This window comes from Plectrocnemia conspersa, unplaced genomic scaffold (genome assembly GCF_051122295.1).
Source record: "Plectrocnemia conspersa isolate PC_06_02 unplaced genomic scaffold, ASM5112229v1 ptg000009l, whole genome shotgun sequence".
NCBI lineage: Eukaryota > Metazoa > Arthropoda > Insecta > Trichoptera > Polycentropodidae > Plectrocnemia > Plectrocnemia conspersa.
The window spans coordinates 6382100-6408495 of NW_028277173.1; the positions used below are offsets into that span (position 1 = coordinate 6382100).

At 33.5% G+C, this 26396-nt stretch overlaps 1 protein-coding gene across 1 annotated transcript in view; it reads right to left on the bottom strand.

Moving 5' to 3' along the window:
* The window catches only part of nvy (CBFA2/RUNX1 partner transcriptional co-repressor nervy), a 131213-nt gene that overhangs the window by 47164 nt on the left and 57653 nt on the right, over window positions 1–26396 (bottom strand). The gene's annotated exons all lie outside the window — the stretch shown is intronic.

Below are 26396 nucleotides of genomic sequence, written 5' to 3' on the forward strand. Positions count from 1 at the left end.
TCATAGACATTTAAGAGTATCATATAATTTTATTAGCGCCTCTCACTTAAATTATATTTTCGCTAGTAGAAATATGTATCTACTGATGATAATGTATAATATTTGGACTTCACTAAGATATAACTTTACCGAAAAATACACATTTACTGTAATATTTATACACCGCATGTGCAATAAAAATTTGAGTGGCACTGCCGGGGCTCGAACCCGTAACCTCAGAGTTACTAGTCTGACACGCTATGGCCTACGCTATTCCGTTCTTTTGATTATAATTTATTTGCTTTTTTTTATTAACCGAATTTTTTAATATTTGCACTATTCTTTTCCCCAATTAGTGCGGATAATCGAGGTTCTACTGTATGTAAATTTATATATTAGACTAGACATTTTTTCATATGAGGAAAAAAGATAAATTTGCACCCCTATGTAGTTTTTTTTTTACTTTCGATAAGCAAAAATAAAATATTACACAATTTGTACATAAAATAGATTAATTTATGATTATACTATACAGAAAAAGTCATAGAACACAGTAAAAGCACAATTGTTGTAAAAATATAAAGATTTGGACATAATAAAAATAAAATGACACCAACCTCAAAAAAAAAAGAAAGCAAAATGTAATAAATAATATTTTTTAACTTATTTTTTAGTTAAAATTATATTTATATAGTTATTAAAGTATTTTTTATAGTTATTTTTTCAACTTATTTCATTGAACAGTCTACAGCAAAAAGCTATAAAAACATCTGCTTATAATATTATTTTTATTATCTTATACTAAAATCAATCTGTTTTGTAAAATTACGCTCAATCGATAAAATTGTCATATTCGATCATTTTTCCTGAGCGAGTGACGATCTTAAATAGGTTTTTATAATTTTCAATTTACTGAAGCCTCTTTCAGCAGAGGCTTCAGTAAATTGATTACTTCAGTTTATTTTCTTAACACATTTATAGAAAAAAAATTCTATAAATGTGTTAAAAAAATAAATCAATAATGATAAGTATATCGAACGTATATCCGTATCATGTACTTTAGAGCTAATAGTAGGGGTGTAAACCAAAACTTGCCATCTCTTTCTAAATTATTAATAGTGCTAGCTTCTGTACCGTTAGTATCATAAGATTCCCTATCGAGCTCGACGGTTTACCGTTACATTCTAATTAGAATCCACTACTATTTGCCTCTCAGCCATACACCGTAGGAGTTTCCCTGCGCTTCTATAGAAATATTCACTTTTTTATTTTTATTATATAATAATGCTATTTTCTTATAATAAATACAAATATTTTATTGCTTTTGGAAACAATAATAGTAGGAACACATTTAATAATGACTATAATAATTATATTTATTTAAAAGATCTTTGAAATTCTGCGGAAAATTAAAAAAATCAGATACATAAGTAGCAAAATTGTGAAATGAAGTTAGTGATATTGTAGGTTAATCAAATTTATTCATTTAACAATTCAGAACTGACGCCGATCCCCTAGAAATAAAAGTGGGAGGGGTGTCGCACGCAACGAAGAAAGAGATAAAGCATGCTATTTCGTGTAACAGTACTTCTTCCAGACGACATGGGAATCTTATGAAGCGTACCGTTAGTCTCAAATCTGCTCTAATGGCAGCCCAAATATCCTCACTAACAACCCCTATGGACTTGTCAAAACTCCTGGAACGAAATTTTTAGAATCACATTTGCCACTTTCTAAATTTAATGGCATTATCGCATTATGACCGAGTTGAAACTCAAAAAGCATAATATAGCTTAACTGAGCTAATTTTATTACATTGGCATTATTGATTTTGGGTTTAAAATATCGAAATAAAAAATATCTCGTCACTAAATAGCATTTCTGATTCTACTACTTTTAACAAATACCGAATTTATAGTGAAATTATCGTTGATTTATAAAAAGGTATGCATTTTCGCAAATGTAAGAAAAAAACGCAAAAACTAATGGGACAACCTGATATGTTATATAAGATTTTACGAACAAACCATATAGATTAGGTAGAAGTTTTCTCATTTTAAACTCGAGCCCTATATGTCACAATTTATACAACAAAAGTGTCGTCTAGGAAAATTACCAAACATATATTTTTGCCCTTAAGTATTTTATCTTATTAAAAGATGAAGTTGGATTTTGAGAAAGCATTAATTTGCATAAAACATACTATACTTATAGGAGGGCTGAGTTCGATTAGGTTTTATGATAGAGATGTAAGATTGCTTAAAATCTGTAATAAGCGTTGAAGGAGAATAAACTGAAAATATTCCAATAGATATGTTGACAGGATTGTGTTCTTTCTCCTACTTTTTTTAATGTATACTTCCAAACCGTATTTAAAAAAGCACTCTAGGAACCGGTGAGAAAATTAACAATTATTATGCTGATATAAGACTTTTGACGAACTTCAGAGATCCATGGGTAGTGTAAATAAATAATGTATAAAGAAAGGTCTACGAATTAACATCTATAAAATAAAATTTATGATAGTAAGTAAGCTCCTAGTGGGCCTGGTATGTTTAAAATTAAACAAAGATAGAATTGAGAGAGTGAAGCATTTTAAATATTCGGGTAGTTAAATAAGCAATGAAATGAACCCCAACGAAGAAGGTTAAATCTTTAGCATATAAATGCCGATGTATTGTTAAATGTAATAAAACGAGTAACACTATCAAAGCGAAGAGATTTATTAAAAAAATCATAATTATATTTATGAAGCGTACATTTTCTATCCGTTGATTTTTCAACGTGTAGTATTTCATAAAAATCGAGAGTCGGAGAAGACAGGCAACGACGACACTCCGCAAATTTTAATCCTCATTTTTAATTGATGTGCGGTGGCGAGTGTTCTGGGCAGATACCGGGGGCTGATGCCGACGGGGTGTTATCTCGTCAGCGGGGGGATTATTGCTGACGGGACGAACCCTGAACCCGGGATTACCCGACACTCCCGGGACTCCCGCTGCCTGGTGAAGCCGCAACCGTGCCCCCATCCCGTATCTTTCGCACACCTGTCAAGGCGTATGCACTGCATCGACGTTTCACAAATGATACTGCTGCGATGGAAATAACAACTGCACGGACCCTAAAGCAGATAGAGCCGGCTATTACGGGTCGGGAGAGTAATTGAAGTGCCATAAAATTTTCTAGGTCTCGTGGTTGAAAAATGTAGGGCACTCGGTGTGAGGGGAGGTCCTGCGGACGACACCCACTTCAAGTCCTCGCCTGAGGAAAATTGAGAGGCCTCTCCCTTTCAGAAGCTCTCCAAGAAAAATGGCGAAAACATACTTCTATCACAATATACCACTACATTATATACACGGGGTGCGTTTAAGAAATTTTGCGCCCCGGGCTAAATTTATTAACATATTTCATGTTAAAATGAACATATTTATATTTACTAGTTAATTTAGAGACTATTGTTCGGTGCGTATGTAGAAGAAATGAGCCCGGTCATTTAATTTATAATATAATTTATTTTAAAACATATATTACATTTATTATACTATTATAAACTTATGTTTTCTTCTGTATTTTTTTAAGCATAATTAACTATTTATTAGTTTGCATAAAAAAATGTTGCTTCTGACAATATGCAGGCGCGTACGAGTGAGATATAAGGGCGTGCGTTACATGCGTTCCGCACGCCCACTTCTTCTCATTCACTCTCGTCACTTAACACGCGAGCGAGCGAAAGGGAGTGTATTTCACCGTACGCGCTATCACAATACAATCGTTTCGCTAAATGCGATTATAATAGTTTAAATCAGCGTTTCTCAACTTTATTGGGCCTGTAGCTTTTGAGTTTAAAATATTTTGCTACCCTCCACACAATAGTTGCTCGAGAAAAATAAATTAAAAAGTACATATTAAATACTATACCATTTATTTTTAAATTACAAAATATATTTTTTATGAAAAATTCCAAAAATAAAATAAGTAATAAATTAAAAGTTCACTTCATATAATGTGATCCTTGTGCCTGATGAAAACTAGCAAGTTTATTAATATCTGGTTGCAATGAAGATCGCATCTATTCACAACATCAATACAGTTATGAGTGTTTGAGAGGAGATGCATGACTCGACTAAATCCAGATTCAACGAGATCAGATGTGAGAAATGCAATGAAATATAAACTGTGGAAATGTACGCGCCATTTCAGTGCTTTTTCAGATATTATTTTTATTGAATTTGAGCGTTAATATCATTTTGCAGATATATAAGATTTTCTTGCAATTCGATATATCAATTGCATTCAACTAAATGGATCTATCAGCTAATCCGGAATTATTATATTTATTACACATTAAATAGCATATCATCATTAAGATCGTTATCTTATATTTCATTGTCAATACGTCAAATACACCCATACCTCGCTATACGGCCGCTCTTTATACGGACCTCTTCAATTAAGGCACGTTTTCGATTTACGGCCTAAAATGTTTCGCTATAACGGCAAAAAAACTTTTTTTGATGTCGATTTTTAAAAAAATTAAAAAATAGATTTAATTTGCATTATTTTAAAATGAAAGGTGAAGCAGCTAGCGCCGATGAGGCCGCATCTAAGGAATATCCCAACATTTTAAAGGAAATTATTGAAAGAGGGGGTCATAAACCTGAACAAGTGTTTAACGTAGACGAAACAGGGCTTTATTGGAAGCCAATGCCTGATTGCACGTACATTTCAAAAACCGAAAAATCTGCGCCTGGTTATAAGGTGTTTAAAGAACGATTAACTTTGCTACTTGGTGCAAATGCCGCGGGTGATTTTAAGCTAAAACCACTTTTAATATATTTGTCCGAAAATCCAAGGCCTCTTAAAGGACTAAATAAAAATTAATTACCCGTCATATGAAGATCCAACAAAAAAGCTTGGATGACTAAAGCTACTTTAGAGGATTGGTTCAAAAATCACTTTTGCACAGAAGTGAAAAAATATTTGCGAGACAATAACTTAAGCAACAAGGCTTTGCTAATTTTGGATAATGCACCAGGGCATCCTACTAATTTATCCGAACTGTCTGAAGATGTCATGATTGAGTACCTTCCGTAAAATACAACAGCTCTGATCCAACTAATGGATCAGGGTGCAATAGCCACTTTTAAGGCATATTACCTACGCCGAACTTTCCGACAACTTATAAGGGAAACCGATGGTAAATCTTCAATTAAAACATTTTGGAAAAACTATAACATCAAGGATGCTGTTGACAGAATCAGTGAATCATGGAAGGAATTAAAATTAACAACAATGAACCATGTTTGGAAAAAAATATGGCCAGAATGTGTAAAAAGTACCGATGCAGAAGTTAATTGCCTTCCTGAAATTAGGCAAAACATTTTGGATCTTGCACATGATCTCGACTGAAGGTTTGATCTACTTGAAGCTGATAGGGAACCCCTTTCATATAAGGAACTCATTCAGTTGCAAGCAGAACCGGCATTTGATGAAGAGACAGAGCCTGTTGTATCCAAACAGCTAACATAAAAAAAATTGTCAAAAACTTTTTCCTATTTCGAACAAGGAATAAACATCTTCCTTGAAAACAATTCTGACGTCAAACGTAGCGCTAAAGTTTCTCGAGGAATTAACTCAGCCATTAGCTGTTATTAATCACTGAAGAACGAAAGAGACAAAAAGGCAAGACAGACAACGTTGGACAATTTTTTTAAGCCAGGCCCATCCTTACCAGCGAAAAATGAGAACGACAGTGATCTGCAGGTTACCATTTCTTCATCGTCTTCAGATTAAAGTCATTTTAAAAAAAAATATGTATGCATTCATACACATATTTTATGTAACATGAAGTTGTTTCATTTTTGTTTATGGATTATTGTTGGTTTTTGGAGTCTGTTATTATTTTATGTACAAATGTATGTACTTTTGATTTAAATGAAATAAAAAGATAAAATTCATTTTAAATGATAAACCATGTTACATATTTAACAAATTTGGAACCGATCCCATTGAATTTGTATGAATTTGTATTAGAATAATTGATTCGTTATACGGCTTTTCGCTTTGCGGCCAAGTTTCGTGGAACGTATCTAGGCCGTAAAGCGAGGTATGGGTGTATTAATTTTGAAAAGATTGAGCTTTCCAAGAAAAGCAATAATCATTTTTTTTTCATTGTAACTGTTTGTTTCACAAATTAAGTTTTTCAAATATATATGATCAAAAAGATATTTGACTTGTGCCTCCCTTGAAATGTGTTCTGGCCCCGAGGGGGGCACGTGAACCACGGCTTAGAAACACTGCTTTAAACAGTCATTAAAAATATTTATTTTATCACCCAGATTCATCTCGAAACTCTCTCACTTGTGCATGCCTAGGTACCTTATTACACTTCGGAATCTTTAAAAGAAAATTAATTGTTAATAGCTGTACTATTTAGCACCCGCTTCAATTATCGCCGAAGGCTTTTACCCACCTCGTAATTGCGACCCTGTACCTCGTAATTAAAAAGCAAATTATATAGAGTGGATAATGTGTGCGCATCGTTCGGCGTACGTAGGCATTAAACGCCGTTTGGTGTAAGCCGCGGGTCATTATCAGTCGGCCGCAAACCGGACAACGGCCCAATACCGCCATATTTTAATAACAATATGGCGCCGGCCGGTTTCGAGCCGTCACCTGACGCTGTTTGTGACTCTCTCGTATTTTTAATCTAATTTAATTATTTTAAAACATTGCACGAACCTACAAATCTCAATTTCTCAAGACTTTTTTATTTAATTTAATGCTGAAAACTAAAAAAAGCACAAATTCGGATTCACTGCCTTTTAAAAAAGACCGATCGACAATCGCCTATCATGGTCAAGAGGCAAATTCTTATATTTTCCAGATCTTTTATACTTCGAATTACCATTAAAGTTTAGGCAGAAGTGTTTTAACCAGGACTTAAAAATATCAATAGTATGCAATTTAGCAGCTGCGATGTATTCGGATATGAGTACCCGAACAAATAAACATAAAAAATATTTGCTAGTTACTGATTGAAACGCAGAAGGGGGGGGGGGGTTGCCCTCAAAAAATAAAAATAAAAATAAATAAATAAATCATGCCAAGGAACTGAGAAATAAAATATTAGACACTATATATATTTAAGGGTATTTTACGCACTATTTCAATCCTGTTTTAAAAGAACTCGACCACTGTTTTATAGAGTTGCGATTGCACCCATTATTCTTATTTATATTTATAACACTTTTATTGAGGCGCACCATTATTATTCATGGCTGTATATATGATATAAAAAATATATACTAGTGTAAAATATAAATCAACATTTATTATTTATTACTTAAATAACTACAAAAAATACGCTACTTTTGGTTCATCAATTAGACTATCCTGAAAAATTATAGCGTACGTCGAAAAATCTAAAACAATGCAATAATCAAAGCTATTTATGAAAATGGCGCACCGAGCGTGAGAAACAAAACCTTAATTCATATTAAAAGGTCGATTGGCTTTTATAATACTAGGCGATAGAGTAAAGTACTTGATATAAAACAAGGAATTATGGCTCAGTGCAGACCGTAAGTGACAATAAGTGAATGCATTAGAATAGCTATTCTGAGTATTTTTAATTAGCAAGTACTATTATATACTGTATGGACAGCACTTTGGTAATGCTTTCAGAATTATGTGCCAATATGATAAAAAAATACGGAGAATGAATTTTTATGGCAGTAACTGCTGACGGTATATCCATTTAAAGTAATAAGTCCGATAGCCTGATCCGTTGAAATAGTCATTGTTAAGTTTGAACAAGTTGTGACTTGTCAGCCGGCTTCCAGAGCCGGAAGAGTTGGATCGTGTTAACCAACGCGTTAACAATAAGTTTTGTTTTAAGTTGCAAAATAAAAAAACTCATGAGATGTTAAAATCAGTGTATGGCGATGATGTGGTGACTCTGAAAACTGCTTACAAGTGGTATGAGCAATTTAAAAGCGAAAATGAGTCGGTTAAAGACTAGCAACGATCGGGACGTCCTTCGACCTCAAAAACAGACGAAAAGTTTTAAAAATGGTTCGTTTAAACAGGCGATTGACTATTCGAGAGCTTATTGAAGTACTGAACATCTGATATGGGTTTGTGCAACGTATTTTAACCGAAAATTTAAAATGAGACGAGTGCGTACGAAATTTTTTCCTAGACTTTTGACTGACGTTAGAAAATCGTGTGTCAGTTTGCACTGAATTAAAGAATCGACTTGATACAGATCTGGACTTCATGGGCAAAATTATAGCTGGAGATGAAAGTTGCGTGTGTGGCTATGAACCTGAGACAAAAATGTAGGGTTCCCAATGGAAAACGAGTGACTCCTCGGCCTAAGAAAAGTCGAACCTCATGGTCATGCTAATCGTTCTTCTCGATAGTGAGGGCATAGTGCGATCAGAGCTCGTTCCAAGGTGAACCACCGTAAGCTCTAAATATTACAAGGATGTACTGTAACGTTTGCAAAACTATATACGGGGAAAGAGACCAGAAAACTGGGTCAATGGCTTCCTCTTTCATCACAACAACGCGCCGTGCCACACCTCACTTCTGATCCGCGATTTTTTGGCAAAAAAGTGGGCGAAAACTAACTCTATGCGTGTTTATAAATGTGGATACATAGAGCTCAAACGCTAACTTCGCTCAAGACCCAAGAGAAGTCGCGAAGCAACGGCTTCCCTCTTCACGGCAAATTCTGGTCCAGCTCTACGTCTGAAATTTAGAGTTTAACACGCTTCGGAGACGGTTGGATTATTTGGACATAAATACGGAAAGATAATTTTACGCTCAACTGCTATCTGCTTCAAAAATAATATTTATTCTTAAAAAAATATTGAAATTAAAGTAGATATCTAGTCACGTGAGATGATTAACAGCAATGTCTAACTGACTCATTGCTTTGTTTCTTATATAAACAGCGACTAAAAAAGCTCGCTCTGCTTTAAAAATCACAGGAGGGAGCAACAATTTTTTGTATGCGTTTAAAACGGGCGCTAAATCAACAGAATTCACTTATAAACTATACAATGCTTTTGGCGTGGGTACTGTTAAGAAACATGCGGTTCAAAGACGGTTACAAAAAATTGTGCTAAGATCGAGATTCTTAAAGATGAAGGTCGTGTACGTTTTTTTCAGTTGATACCGAATAGCTGAAGATGATATTCGAATCAAAACTATGCAAAAGCTAGGCTTTAGTATTCGTAGATTTCGACTATATAAAATAGCTAAAAAAATAGAAATGCTTGTCAAATGGGCGCCGCACCAACTAAATAAAAAAATAAAAAAAGTTTGCGCTTCTTTCACGTGACAGAAACAGTCTATCTCTGGATTAGTGAATCTTTAAAGTCAACAGAAAGCGATCTGCATAATGGTTGGACAAAAGTTAAGAAATAAAGCAGTGGTTCATGAAGAACACACACGCATAGATATGTCCGACGGACAACGAGACAGATCGGTCCGAGCTTCGCCACATACGCACACTGTCTGAACTCGGTTAGCAGATTTACGTGTTTTTAGGTGATTATGCATTTAAACTAAACAAGCACGTCATGAAGACCCATCCCTAAGGTACTAGAAGAATAACTAATGCCGATTGGCGTCAAAACAATAATCAATTACACGGTTTACAATTATTTTTAGCACACGAATTAAGCTTACAATATATGATAGTCTCACTAAAAAAATGCATTTTCAACAGTGATAATATTGAGTGACCGATGGGTCATAAAGTAATAAAACCTTATCACCAAAATCTTATTTTAGATGTTTACCGATGGTGGCAACTTTCATAAAATCATAAATTCATTTAAGGAACAAATTTTAGCAAAACTACTGGAAGCCATCGAGTGCGGCTGCTCGGATCTGCGTTCATTTTGAGCACGGAAAGCGGACAGACAAATATGTGACTTTTCTCACCACACACGATCGGATTTGTCCGCCAAGCACCCGTGATGGACAGATCTGCGCGTGTATGGCCAGCTAGTGCGCCGCGAGTTTTCAACGAAGGCGCGGCTATTATACAATTATCATGATTTATTTGCTATATCACAAAGATATAAAATAAAATTAGACTTCGTCTTGAGAAACTTTGATTTATCAAGGGTAAAAACAGCCTTGCTTCTTATCGACGATCTCTTAAAATTAATCACGCTATTGCGAATTTTTTTTAGAAGTTCACTAATTTTCTGTTCATCGGAAAGATTATAAACTTCTTATCAATGTATTTTTGTTGAGGTAAGTGGTTGTAGTTCGCGTTCTATTGACCCCGACGCCTTTCCGGCACCTTCCGGCGCCGATTTCTCGGAACGGTCGCGCGGGTAAATTTTGGCGAAAAAGCAATTTTGCATTGCGGCAAACTATTTATAATTTGGTGCGGGCGAGCATATTTGCGGATGGTGGGTATGTGCTGCATGTATGGTGCCGCCGCGGGTATGTGTGGTCCGTGCAATTGACAGCTGTTAGCGGCAGAAGGGGGTTAGGGGGTAGAACCACGGTTGAGGGGGGCATATTGGGTGTAAATCTCTCTCTGGACCAAGATGCTTATAAAGCGTCAAGTTGGGGAAAAAATGGAAAACGAGTGCGGCTTATTGTGCTCAGAGCTCTCATCTCATATATACATATGCAATCGTTATGGATATAGTTTAATTTAAACGAGAAATGGAGAACTTTCTAAACAAGTTTCTTAGACAAATCAAGTCTCTTAATTACCTAAAAGTCAGTCAAAATTTTAATGTCTACTAAATAAGACTTTGGTTTATCAAGATAACGTGTTGAAAAATAATCTACCGACTGATTGCTGTCACTACTTATATTTTAGGTATTTTCTTACTATTTGTTAAGCCGAAAATATACATAAGATAAACTCCACCTGAAGTGCGGACATGGTCTGCACTCTTGCCTATCTCAAGCCAGGATAAAAGAGGAGGATCTCTAACGTGGGGCTAACCACCCAACCAGTACGCCCCTAGGCTATGTGCTGCCCATAGTATTTCAAGGGCTGCTTATAATTCACGAACTGCAATTTTCATTATTTGTAATCCATTTTATTCGTAACCTCAGAAAAGTATAGTTTTAGAATTTTCATTAGGTCAAGTCCAAAATATTTCTTTCAGGGAAAAATGAGTGGAAAAAGAGGTACAGAGAGATATCGCATCTCGCATATTGCATCATAGTTTGTATGCACATTGATGTTACACTATGTTTTAAAAATATGGTAGTTATCCTTATCGATATTACTATGGACTTCTGATATAAAAGGGCTGATTTAAGTATATTCAAACAGAATTTTGGTCAATAGGAGGGCGCAAAAACAATTATCACTTCTCAGAAGTCAAAAGTAATAAAATCGTGTCGACGCGCGGCGCTGTCGTAGTGGGAACGCTCGGTAGCGAGCGTTCCCATAGCGACGGCGACGCAGAAAAATGCGATTCATTAAATGAAATACTACGAATCTTAATGAAATGGTATTATTTATACAAGCTGTCAAAGCAGCCACGCAAATTAACCAGGATGAAAGGAAAGCCAATATAAATATTTACCTACATCTGTCTTAAATGCACATAGTAATTTTATTGAATGGGACTCTAAAATACAAAGGAATGTAACTTCACGCCAGGCTTACCACCATTGCGACCCTATGCCTGCATCTAGCAGAAAAATGTTACACCAATTTGAAAAATACTAGTTTATAAGCCGTTTTCTATTAACTTTAAAAAAATTATAATACCTATTTTTATAATTCGTAATAAAGTTATAAAAAAAACCTTATAGTTATACTATAGAACTAGATTGTAGAAAATGTATTATAATAAATATAGCAAATAAGAAAATTATGTGTAATTCGAAAATGCTGCCACATTTATCTTATTACGCAAGAATTTTATTTTTAGCTGATAGTAAATATATTGAAAGATTTTATGTAATGCAGAGCAGTTTGTAATAAAAAAACATATGAAAGTATAGGGAGCATGGAATAAAATTAGGGTGGATATTTTAAGAAAAAAATCTTGATGACATAATATATTATATATTACATTAAAAACATTTTTTCCAATGGAACATTAAAGCAATATCTTTATATGAATAGAAATAACACACATAAAAAATAAATACTATGACGTAAATATAATTTTTGTGAATTAAAATAATTACAGAAAAAATCTAAATATATTTATTTTTAGATTTATTATTTATTGTTTAGTATCTGTTCTCCATTTAGGATTTATTATTATTTTTTATAATGAGTTCATCTGTGAAAATATATATAGCCTGAAAATATATATATAAAATGTATATCGTATAATGGAATATGGTAACTGTACAAAAAGTCATGTTTGGCTATAAATTTGAGAAAACGAGATATGTATATGTTACAACACATTACCTCAAAAAATCTTCTTCCATAAAAATTATATTTAATCGCAATTAGAAACAACTGAGTTGGCAACATCGTCGATGGTACCGCGAGCGCGCCGGATTCGAATTAATCCTCACTCTAACCCAAACCCCTCTGCCGCCATTATCGTTCGTCGGCGTGCGTTTCCTCCCGCCTGCGGCTTCTTCTTATCACGGCTGCCAAGTGTTGACACTGCTTTGTTTCTATTAAACTCGACAAAGAGTGCGGCAAATTGTTTTCCTTTTTTTCCGCCTCCCTCTTTCTCTCTCTCTCGCTTCTCTGAGCTTCGTATTATCGTTCGATGCGAACAATGGGTCGTCGCGGCTTTCCAAAATGATGGATGATTGTCCGAAACGTCAACGGAGAGAGCTACCTGATACATATATAAATCGCAATTCGACAGTGCCGCCAACAGCACGGAAAAAGAGACACGGAGGCTATGTTTTATTAAAGTGGTAAAACCTGATAAATAATCGGCAAAACAGCATTAAAATAACTAATAGAAACGTTTTAACAATAATAATAAAAAATAATTATGTTATATGTAATTGAATATATTAGTGTCTTTTGTGCCGATTTGGCGTAAGCTCCACTGGTGATGAGCACAGAATAAAAAAATGTGATTAGCGATTTTCCTGCATCAGCATTTAAATTTATATATTGTTTTATAAATAAGAAGCGATCAACTATTCTCCCTGCATTCCTCGACCTATCGTATGTGATTTTGGCAAGTATTTTTTTAGAATTATATAATCGCCTCAATCTTCGCTGTTCCTCCTCATAATCACAGCGTAAAAATATAAACGTTTTTTTTATCCCTTTAGTGTTTTCTACACGATTTTTTTACCAGAGTAGCAATTTTATGTCTTTCAAATGGCCGCTATTTTGCAAAAAAGTGTTGGCCTAGACCAGGGGTCGGCAAAGTGCGGCTCCGGAGCCGCATGCGGCTCTTTGGCTCCTTGAGTGCGGCTCTGGCACAAATATCCACGGGCTCGGGCGCTAATTTTGGTCAAGTGTCCTTTCCATGCAATGTTGAATGTGTGCGTGAGCGTTGACGTAGTACCTGTTTCGTCCGGTAGGGGCGCAGCGCAGCGTAGTAGTATGACAGCTCTCAATCTGCGTATTTGGCGGCTACAGAAAAGCTGGCCAAAAGTATGACCGGCGTCAGAAAAGGGCTTATTGCCATTTTGAAAGAAAAAAAGAATCACGAGATATTGGTTTATCGTTGCATTATTCACCAAGAAGCACTTTGTGCGCAGACATTTCCGCAAGAAATTGGTAAAGTTATGGGATTAGTGATCACGATCATCAACTCCATTGTAGCTAAAGCTCTTAATCATCGTCAATTCAAAGAATTTTTAGTTAAAATGGAGAGTGAGTACGCTGATCTTCTGCTTCATAACAAGGTTCGATGGTTATCAAGAGAGAACGTTTTAAAACGTTTTGCGTCCCTATTGCCAGAAATTGAAGCATTTCTCCTTGAGAAGAGTGTTCACTATCCAGAACTTACAGATAATCAGTGGATCCAAAACTTTCATTTCATGGTAGACGTTACGTCTCATCTAAATCAGCTTTACCGTATACTACAAGGGAAAGGAAACACAATTTTTTCGATGTTAGAAGAAGTCATTTCATTCGAAAACAAATTATCCCTTTTTGCTCAAGATTTTGAAAGGGAAACATTGTTTCACTTTCCGAGCCTGCTGAAGCATCGCCAAGAAAATAATTCCTCTTTTGACAAACACCATTTCAAAACAACAATTTTAAATACGAGGGAAGCATTTCTCAGCAGGTTTCAGGAGTTTAAAAACAGCAAAGCGACCTTAGCATTCGTCAAAAATCCTCTTAATGCTATAATAACTTAGTTGAAATTTTCTCCTTTTGGCATTTACATTGTAAATTTGAAATACAATTGCAGGATTTAAAAAACAAGGAAATATGGAGCTCCAAATTTCAACGTCTTTGTATTGATTTGGAAATATTGGAGAAGAACGAATGTGATCTTAGTTCACAACACAAGTGGTCTGCTTTGAAAGACCTGGAGAATGAAGACATGATCATTTTCAACGTCTGGAATAGTATTCCTGACAGCTGAAAAAACTTGCGTTTGCTGTTCTTTCCCTTTTTGGTTCTACATATTCATGCGAACAATCCTTTTCAAGCATGAACTTTATCAAGAGTAAACTGACAAGATGTCTTATTTATTCAGTGTACCCGTAATTTAACGAAGGTCTAAAATTAAAATAAAGGTTTACTAAATTAAAAAACAGATTTGGCTCTTAAAACTATTTTGAATCGTTGTAATGTACATATTTGGCTCTTCGGCCAATAAGTTTGCCGACCACTGGCCTAGACTGACTAAAAAAATCCAAGATATAAGCTGAACATACACGCTCGGGCACATCCGACGAATCTGTCCATCGCGGATGCCTGGAGGATAAATCCGATCGTGTGTGGTGAGAAAAGACACAAATTTGTCTGTCCGCTGTCCGTGCTTTAAACGAACAGGCAGATCCCAGCACCACACTTGCGCGTGTGTGCGCTTGTTGTGTGTCCATACTAAATAAATTTCTTCCAAACAGATAAAAACAATAAATATTATAGCAAGTTTTTGCTTTTTAAAAAAATACACCAGACGACCGTTATTTAAGTTTTAAGACTGATTTCCGAGTTCAGACAGTTTGGCTGAGTGACGAAGCTCGGACATATCTGTGCGTGTGTGCTTAGTTATTTACAAGATCTATTTGTAGAATAAGTTTAATGACAATATCATTGAAACTACGGCATATAATGTCATCAAAAACTCTCATAAAACGACAAAAAAATGTGAAAATTGTTTTATAAGTTTTAATTTAATTTTAATTTCTATTGCGAAACGTATTTGCTTTTTGGTCAAGAATATTCTTAACCTCGAATTTTCATTTATTAAATATTTGCCATTTAAAAACAAGATGTCGGATCAGACTGACTAACAAACTTTTTTGAAAAATGTATAATATATATGTTCTTAAATTAGTTATATTCCACATTAATACCAAAAAATTGTTTTTATTACAAAATATTTCTATTTTTTTTTAAAGGTGCTTCGATTTTTATTTTTATTTTAATATCCGGCATTTTGACTAAATAGAGCGGAAAATACTGACTAATGAATCGTACTTAAATTGATTACAACTATGGCAGTTACTGTGTTCTCAAATTTCGTTATATACCATAAATGTATATTTGCAACAAAATAGTTTTCTAAAAAAAATGGTAAATCACCTAATTTTTATAAAATAATAATCATATAAAATTCAGTTTTAATAACGAAGAAATTTAATTTTTAAGTACATATTTCTTAAATATTTTTCTATATCTTAGTAATATACAATAATAATATATAATATTAGCAAAGTAAAGTTTTCTTAGAATGAGCTATTTTCATTTTATGAGAAAGCAAAATAATAATAAAAATATTATCTGTCTATCATAATATATTTTAATAAAATATAAAAATGCAATAAAAATATTTTTGTAAATATTATAATATATAAAATACACTATGAAACATTCGATATAATTTTAATATCATCAAGATAAAAACTTGAAAATAAATATATATTTACAGAGGCAAAAGTGAGAATAAATTAATTGTGGTCTGTGAACATGGCAAGATAATGTTTGCCGAAACGTCCATCAAACATAAGTGATCATGACAATTTTAAGTTATTGTAGTACATATGTACATACATACATTCATATATACTATGAAAGGTTTCTCTTTTATCTAAAATTTGGGTAAATATGCAGAGTTGGAGCGAACCGCTACTGGCAATTCGTCATCATATAAATCCTCAGCTTTCAGGCTGCTCATCATCACACACAGCCAGTGAGAGAGAGAGGCCGTTGGGCCTAGGGGAACGGGAGAATGCGAGTGTCCTGCCTGAGGATAGATAAGGCACGCTTGGCCTTAGGGCTTCTCATCCCTAGCGTGCGCGTTCAAAATCCACATCAAACCCTATCGCACCGATCCACCCCTGGCGTGATACACGGGACACAGCTGCAGTCGCTCCCAACTGTTTTTCATACAACTTTTCTGGGCGAATTAGCAACTGTGATTTCGACATTTGATTGCTAGATGGGGGAAATATGTTAAATATCTTTATAGAAAGGGTAGCCCGGTATTAAAGAATTTATTATAGTCGACCACGAATATATTTTTTGCAGCTCACGGATTGATAAAAACAGCATTTATAATTTAACCCTTTTAGTGCCAAGCGAAATTATACGGTGTGTGCTAAGAATGCCAAGCATTTTTTTGGCAAATATAGATGATTTTATAAATATATTTCTGAAAATTTTCATTTTTTTGTGAGAACCGCTATTTTTTATTAGAACAAAATTAAATCCAGTTTATACACAAAAAGTATAGAAAAAATTTATTTCATAATTTTACGTTTCTCAAGTTGTGAAATGTTAACTTTTTAACTTACGAAATAATAGAGCATGAGTCTAAAATATAATATTTACTGCTCAGCTGTAATGAGCAGGCTTTTTAACCCGTTCACGTCTTCTGCAAAATCTTGCCATAAAGAATTGAAGGGTTGTTTTAACCAAACAAAACGAAAATAGGGGATGTTCCGGCGGCCCGACCCCCGTCATTATCTCACCAGCCACCCCCTCACTTTCCCGATCCTGTCTCGGGCCCGTCTCATTTCGGCTGCATGAGACAATCCTCATAAATTTATGGCTTATTAAAAACGCCTACCCCGCACCCTCTGAAGAGGCAGACCGTGCCGATTCAGACGTTAATTTAATTTATCCGCAAATTTTCCCCGACACTCGATTAATTAATTCGCCACCTATGAATTTGTAATGCAGTCTTCTCTATGACTTTAAATATTAAGAAAATATTTATTTTTGGAATGCTTATATAATATACTATAAGTAAAAGTTGAAGAACTAATATTGTTATATTAATAAATGTGAACATTTCAGATATAGGATGTTAATTTATATAAATAGCATAGGAACGTAATTATTTTTAACCCCAACTTCTGATCCTAAGTCAACAGTTAATATAGTTTAGGGTATTGCTTCCTGATTTATTAAGCTTGTTCTTATGTGTGACAGTAATTGGAAGTTATTGCTTGATTTGCTTCAATAATATTAATTTTTAACAATACCCTTACATTTTTTATAGCATGATAATATATGCCACTAAATTAAAAAAATGAAGACAAAATACAACTAAATTGATTTTTTACTAAGAGATAGAAGTTAAAAAATGCGCTTATTGTAAGTAACAATTAGGCTTAGCTACAAAATCACAGCTAAAAGAACTGTTTGATAACAGTTTATTATAAGAAAAATATATTTTACCGAAAAATGTACTGAAAAATATTTTCAATATGAATTAAAATAAATCTTAAATCTGAGAGTTCACCGAGTGATTAGTGATGTGTATAAGTGTCACATCCGTTATACTAGTCCTTTGAGGAAGTCTGGACGAATAGGAGCGAAATCTAATCGAGAGCCAATCGCGTTAGTATTTAGCTCTACTTTTAAGATTAGGTTTCAAGGCATCCTCAGGACGAACGACTACCCGAAAAGTACAAAACAGTTAAAAAAAGTATTATTTCATGCAAGGCCAGTAATATTCTCTGGCTAGTGAAGTATCAAAGTTTATCAAGAAATTAGTTTTAACCCTTTGCGGAGTATCGAGTCATATTTCACTGTTTTGATGTACTTCAGATAGTTACATATTTACGTATATAACTGAACAATTCATAAATAAAAAACACTATAATTATATAAAAATAACAATTATATATAATATTTTTAAATTTGAATTAATGGTAATGATTTATATAGAAAAAATACTAAATAAATTAATATAACAAAAAACAAATAATATTAATTTTGTAAAAAATATTAAGAGCCTCTGAATTGATACAAAAAAATTCACAAAAGTCGAATATATAAAAAATGTGTAAAATTATTTAACGAAATTTAATAATAGAGAAATATTAAAATAAATTATTAAAACACACTAATAAAAAAGTAGTAAAATAAATCAAAGCGATAAAACGTTGAGAGTCACTGATTTGTTTATGTAATTGTAGCGACCACACACAGATGTCTCAAACCCTAAACTTGCGTTAATGACGGTAACTAAAAATGATCATTTATTAACAATTGAGATAAATAACATAATGGCGTAAAAGGATTTGGGAACCGCATGGAACACGAGTTCACAGTAACTATTCTCCGTCGTTAAGAGAATCCGTTTGAGGCGAAACGATCACGTCTATCATAAATCCCCACATCCGCGACCGTTTCCGAAAAATGCAATACGACCATAGACGAGCGAACGTCGCTTTCTAAAGGCGTAGACGTATTTCTACGAAGCGACTGCAGCGATTGGCTGTAAGATCGCTGCATATATGCAATTAGCCAGCAAGCCTTTAACTCCTAAAGTATATAAGCGCGGATTCCGAAGAGGAGAGGTATACGGTCAGAGAGGAAAACAGCCAGAGTCAATCCTCCATAGGGCCATAACCCATAAATAATTTACTATAAAAAAGCATTATAAAATAATAGTAAATAAATAACAACAGAAATAATTATGGAAAATCGCCCATAAATGTGTAAAAATTAACTCACTACTCAAAAGGTTGAATCATTTTGTGGTAATTGATAGGTTTTGAAAATCTATGTGGCTATTGTGCAATTCTGGGTGTTGTAAAGTGACGATTTTATTCATGTATTTGAAAAAGCCATTGTTAAAACGCCTATAAAAAATTGCGTTGTGTTGTAAAATACTTTTTAACGATTAATTAAGATAAATATATGTTTTTCTGTTTTAAAAGTATTTTTTATATACAACAAAACTAAATTTCTTAATTTTTTGAATATATATTGCTTATTACAATCTGTAAGTAGTTGTAGTTATCTACCAATAATATTTTGTATAAACTAAAAATGCTGATATACATATATATTGAATATTTTGCGTGATCCAACAAACAAAATAACCGCAATACAATGGCATGACAAGATAGGGGATGATTCATCGATATAAATTTCGACTATTCATTCAAATTTATATGATTTTTAAAAAAAAAACCTCCTGATAGTTGTAGATGTGCAGGAGGTCTATAACAGGTTATTGGTATGTAGAAAAACATAATATTTAATTTTATGTGTGCCGCAAAAAAATTGAAAGGTGACCTCAAACATTTTTGTTAGTAAAATGTCGGGGTGTGACTTTTATTTTTTGGCATACGAAAAATTTTTAAGTTGAGCTTTTTTGCCTGGGGCGCTGAGTATTTGTGGGCCATATTAGAGTTATTTTAATGCGTCATAACAGGTGACGAATCATAGTTATGACATAGGAACAAAAGTGCAATCGTCTTAGTGGAAGTGCTTTGAAGAGACAAGAGTAAAAAAGCAGCATGTCAAGTTCGATCGAATGACAAGGTTTTCTCTGCTATACAATATATTTTTACCAATATAATATTACGATCAATAAGAAGTGCTACTTTACAATTTTAAGCGTGAGGCATTATTTTTTTTGTTTCATTAAATAAATTACAATCATTTCAGGATTACCTTATATATGAAATCAAAAATTATACCTAAATCAACAACGAATATTAAGCTTATCCTGTTACTTTTTACCATGTACATAAAACTACAAGAACCATGATATTTTATTGACAATTTAATATAAATACTGAACCAATGAATAAAAAAAAATTAAATACAATATCATTATTTTTAAACTAATATTAGTAAATCGAAAAATTTTAATGTTATAGGTTTTCAAAAACTATGCTATGAAAAATAATTAAAAAAATATATATTTCAAGTTTACGCTGTCACTCATCCTAACGAAACGCTACTGATTTTTCCAAGCAGTTCTGAATCTATCAATATAAAAATAACAAATTACAATGTACATGGGAAAAAACGCTATAATTAGAATCGATTATGTTGTTTATTTTAATTTTAAAGCAAAGCTATTTAAAGATTATCTTATAAAGAACTAACAAATCTTAAAATTTTGACAGCTTAAGCCCTGTTCTTTCAATACTGAAATTATTACGTTTTCTCTCAATCTCTGAATACGATTATTTGCCAACTTCCCACACAGCTCCGATATTTTTTAACACAAAAATATATAATCAACGCCGACCCTTATACAGTTGTGCATGTATGAGAGTGTGTGTGTGGGGGTTTTAATTGAATTTCGCAAAATTGAAATTGAAGATTGATAGCCCCGACCGCTTATTTTCTTGGGGCTTTGTTCGTCGGCGTTCGGAACAAGGTTTGGGTTGAGCTAACTGACTGGACCGGTTTTTACGTCGTCGAGTTTTCGTTATAAATTAAAAGACAATAATGGCTTATTATTTATTGTGTTCCGGTTTGAAAATCTGTCGGAAAACCCTCCCCCGGCCGACCGACCTTCGCGGGCTCATTGTTTTCACTTTTATCCCTTATTGTGTTGTTAAGGGGTTAAGTCAACCTCGTTGGCGGCCGAGCCGGAGATTTATCGTGGTTTCGCAGTTAAAAACTTAACGCCGTCAATTCGTAATTAATGCATGTTTTTATTCCGAGTTTATAAGGAAGGGATGTCAGTGAACCGTATAAATTTTTCGACACCACTAAAATATAGCTCAGTAGTTCTCAAACTTATTGGCCCACGTCCTAGTTTTACAGTTACTAACTTGATTTACACTTTTTCTCATTTCTTTCATCGAAAACTTATTTTTTCCGTAAAATACAACATTGAATCAGATTGCAACATATATAGAATGTTTTAATGAAACTCAAATTTTTTTATAAAATTTATGATACAGATAATTTATATGGAAAACTTAAAATTTATGATTCTAGATATGTTATTATGAGTTAAACAAAACTCTACTATACAATAAACTATAGTTTTTTGTATGAATATGGAAATAAACCAATTAAAAATAACACGTTTTTATTATTTTCAGTCTCAAATTAGTTTTACGTCTCTGGATCGGAATAAAAAAAATTATTGAATTTTTTTCATTCCATCAGCATAACATGTTGGAAGATTTAATTAAAAATATTCTGATCGTCTACAATTTGATTTTTTCCATCTAAGAAGTATTGCACCGATCACAATAAATACTACTTAAAAAGAGCAAGTTTTGGAGAATAAGGTGGATGAGATAAAACCTTTCAGTCCAGCTCCTTGATTTTATCAAGAGTGCTGTTGAACTATTCAACATCTGATGAAAAGTGCAGGCTTTTTAATAAATTCTAAAGATCCAGATAATTACACTGAAAGCTTGCTGTTATTGTTTGGCCAAGTTTGAATGTTTCGTAATTAACAATTATTTTGTAATCTCACCAAACATACAAAATGTTTTTTTACAGTGAGCTCAGGCTTTGCTATCTGATATTTGGATAACCACTGTCAAATTATTTGCTTATTATTTGATTTTTTAGCAGCGATTATATATTTTTTTAAATATTTTACTAAGCGAAGATATAAGTAAATTTTAAAATGAGAAATTATTTCCATTATTAAAAATGACCTAAGACTCAAAAAAGCTCCATGGCATGATTTAATTACAGAAAAAGTGTCAAAAGAACTACCAAAAGGAGTACAAAATAATAATTGAAAATAAAACCAGGAAAGAATTTGAAATTTTTGCTTATTTTATTAAAAATGTTTGAGAAGCTACTATGACATAGAATAAATCCAGTACTACAGATACAAGAGATAATCACAAGTCAGCAATTTGGTTATCGAAAAATGCACTAAATGGCAAATGAGATTAATAAACATCTACAAGAGAGGAATTTCTTCTCCGCTACTTTCCTGGATATAAGTAAGGCTTTCAACTAAGTGTCGCATGTGAGATTATAATATAAAATCAAAATGACACTACCTTGTTATGTATATGAAACCATGAAGTCATATCTGAATCATAGATATTTTATAGTAAAATATCAAGACAAAAAGTCCTCCGTCTTTCTAGTAAAATATAGAGTACCATAGGGCAGTGTATTAGGACTAGTACTGTACTTTATACACACTACAACTGTACTGTACTTTATGCCAACTACATGCGAAACTTTTGTTGACGACAGAGTTATTATGTCTTTTCACGAGAATTCGAATAAAGCGGTTACTTATCTCCAAGAAAACATTAACAAAATATAATAATGACTGCATATTTAAAGGCTAAATGAAAACAAGTTATGTTACGTTTACCATGAGAAATAAAACATGTTCTTACGTCCAATTATAAAACAAAATTATAAAACAAACAAACTTGACAAAAAAATACATGGATAACACATATTTGGATTGAAAGATTACAAGCTGATAGGCAAAACCTCCCAATATGATAGGAAAATAAGCTGCTCGTATATAAATCGTTAAGTGACAAGAGTCAGTAAAAGATAAGGGCTTGCGTTATATGCGTTCCGCTTGCCCACTTCTTCTCATTTACTCTCGTCACTTAACACGCGAGCGAGCGAAAGGGAATGTATCTCACCGTACGCGCCTGATATAAATCCATCCTTAAGCTTATTTGGATGTACGGTATTCAACTCTGGGGATCACTAAGCAACTCTAGCATAGTGATGATGCGTAGTATGTTTAAAAATTATTTATTCCCATATTGACCAATAAATTGATTACGGTGAGATTGGCTGAAAATTCGAAGAGAAAAATTATTAATTTAGATTATAGTTTTCTGGATAAATCGCCGATGAACCATTTACCCGCGTGATATTTAAAATTTTATTTAATTTCAGGATGAAAAGACATTAAATAAAAGTTTTTTTTGTGAAGATTTTATCTAAGAGTATTTAGCCAGGGAGATATTTTTTTAAATTTTAATATATTTTTCAGTTGGTTTACTACGTTATTTGCCTAATTATCCTTCACTAATTTGGCAATTTTACGAATCACATGCGCGACTTTTTTATGCGTTTGTCGTTGGGAATAATTTTGTGTCAATATATATCGCGTCAATAAAGCACAGGTTAGCATCTCACAATTTTCTTAATTAGTAATCACTATGTTATTTCCGGTTTTATAGATAGATATCAGAATTAAATATTTTAAGCAATTTTATTATTTTTAATAATAAATTAACAGTCAAATTAATTTTTAAAGATTGCACTAGAAAATTAAAATCTCTAGTTAAAATAACAGAGCTACCAAGTCAATAACAATAACAGAGCTACCAAACACATTACTTTTTATTTGAATTGTGACGGTTTCTATGTCACTATTTTTTAATAAATATTCTCCGGAGGGAAAACAAAGACAAGTCTACCTTATTTTTATTTATGTGGAGTTGCAGTTATTAAATCGATAGTGTCAATTGGTTGCTGCAATTAAAAATGAGACTTTACATATGCTATGAAAATCTCCTATCTCCAACATAATTATTAATTCCAACGAATTAAAGACACACTTAAATCATCTCAACCCCTTATTTACGTTCACATCTCTCACTATCCGCATCGGACATAACTCTGGAAATTTCCTTACGTTTCTTGAAATAGCCCTTGTAACGTTAGCCTGGCGCCGCGGGGCAATCAGCATCTGATACAAGAGTTCCTTTGAGCTCGTCGCGAATCGTTTGTATCGACCAGAAGTTCGGTTTTGTCCATTGCGGACGCGCCGGCCCTCGGGCACCGAGGCCGCACACAAAGCCCTCTGTGGTTAAACCCAGACAAGAGGGCCGCTCTGATCCGAAACGTCAGGTGTAACGTACAGGTTAAAGCGCGAACCGCATTTGTGCGGCAGAAGCCCACTGTTGCTTACCGTAAATAAGTATAAAGCGAGGTACAACAATTACAACACAAGTTACCACAAAAGCTCTTCATTTCTTCGCTTCCAGGTTCACTCCAAGAATCAGATAATTCGCTGAATAAAGATTGTTAAAAGTCTTCGACTGTCTATAATCGATTGTTTTGAGGTACCCCAGATTGAAATACATTTACATAAATAACTAGAGAAATAAAAAATATTATATTTACATAATATTTTTTTAAATTTAATTTAATGTAAATGATTCATATAGAAAATAATACCAATAAATTAAATTTACATAATTTTTTTTTTAAAAAATATTGAGAGCCTATGAATTAATATGAAAAAATCCTCAAAAGCGTTAAATAAATTATTGAAATTTAATAATAATATTTAGAAAAGTGTTTAAATACATTTTAAAACATAATAATAATAAAATAAACCATAGCAATAAAATGTTGAGAATCACTGTTTTTCTATAATTACCAGGAATGCCATATAAAATAATAATAAATAAATAACAAGAGAAATAATTATGGAAAAATACGTAAATTTATCTTATTTCCAGGTGTATATTACCAAATTAACAAATGTGTATAAATTAACTCATCACTTAAAGTGGGAAGTTCAACCAGAATTTTAGACCATTTAAAATATCACTTTTGTCTAAAGGCTTAACTAACAATAAGCGAATACTTAATACCACAGTTGCGTAATTTTACAAAACGTCTACTTACTAGTACAATAACCGCTCGTAAACACTAGAAAAACTACAATTTTGTGCGTAAAGGAAGCACGCGAGACAATATATTTTAGTTTCACTTTTGCTGCTCGAATAATCAAGAGATGCAATTGGCCAACCAACATCCGTATATAAGATACACCAGAGCTGTCTCGAATTAAGAGTATAGCATATATGATAATTTGTCACATTGTCAGATGATCACCACGATTTGAGAGGAGACGATCAAGTGATTCGAGACAAGACGATCACACGATATGAGATGAGTCAATCAAACGATTCGAAACGTAAAACCACTACAGGGATGGCATTTCAGATTTTTTCAGAGGTATGAGGGGGACGAAAGTTACCCGGTTAGTGATTATTTTTATTTCATTAAGCTTCACAGTATTTCATTAAATAATATGCATTTTTCTAGCCAAATTCAAAGGGGTCTCTGTTTAGAATCCACGTCAAAAGCAATCCACGAAACGCTCGATTATCTAGCGTTCATATTAAGAGTCTACGAAATACAAATCGACACTATTTATTTGTGGTAAATTGTACTTAATAACAATAAATTGTAATTAAAAATTTTCAACGTCTATTTTAGCTGCAAAGTCACACCCCTTCGGCCTCAAAACCCGAAACTATAAGCACACCGAAAAATTCTATAAAAATATTCATTACCAGAATCTGTGACAGAACTAAACATAAAATACCTAATAAATAAACATAATTGTATTAAAGTATTTTTTTTAATTGTTTCAGTTGCACAGTGACTTTACTAGGGAATGGATTAGTAAGCTTTAGGTAGTGGTTTTCAAATTGTCTTATACGAAGCCTCGCTTAATTTTTGTTTTCGGGCCGAAATCAATATGGAAAATTTGCACCAAGTTAATGAGAGAGCTTTTTCTTATTATTCGTTGTTGTTATATTATTTCCCTTCTGCCGCTGACGTTTGTCTGGCGTTGATAGGTTTTTTTTTCAAAAAGCGTATAACGAACCCCCACCATCGCCATCGCTTCGCCAAAGAATCTCGTGAAAGATCGACCTCCGCTGTCATGTTTCGCTTTTGATAGTGGGCCCTGAGCGGATCGTTATCGTTTTCGGGGCCCTTTGTCCCCTTTGATTAGCATTAGCGGACGATTAGGAGGGCAAGAAATTCGCAAGGAGGCCCCGGGCTGCGCTAATTCGCTTTGTGGTCAAGTCCAGGTGGCCCCCGTGGCCCGCAACGGTTAAAGCGTCCTGGCCGACCTACACGAGTGTTATGGCTAAATATATTGCGCGGTCACAGTGTTTTGATTTCGACACTGTGCTGTCGATATTTATTGAGGATTTTAAGAAGTTAGCACTCAATAAAATATATATTATAGCAAATCGTAACACTATAAAACCATTGAGTTACAATAGGTTTCATAGAGAAATTATTTTTCTCAAATTTGATCCGACATCCT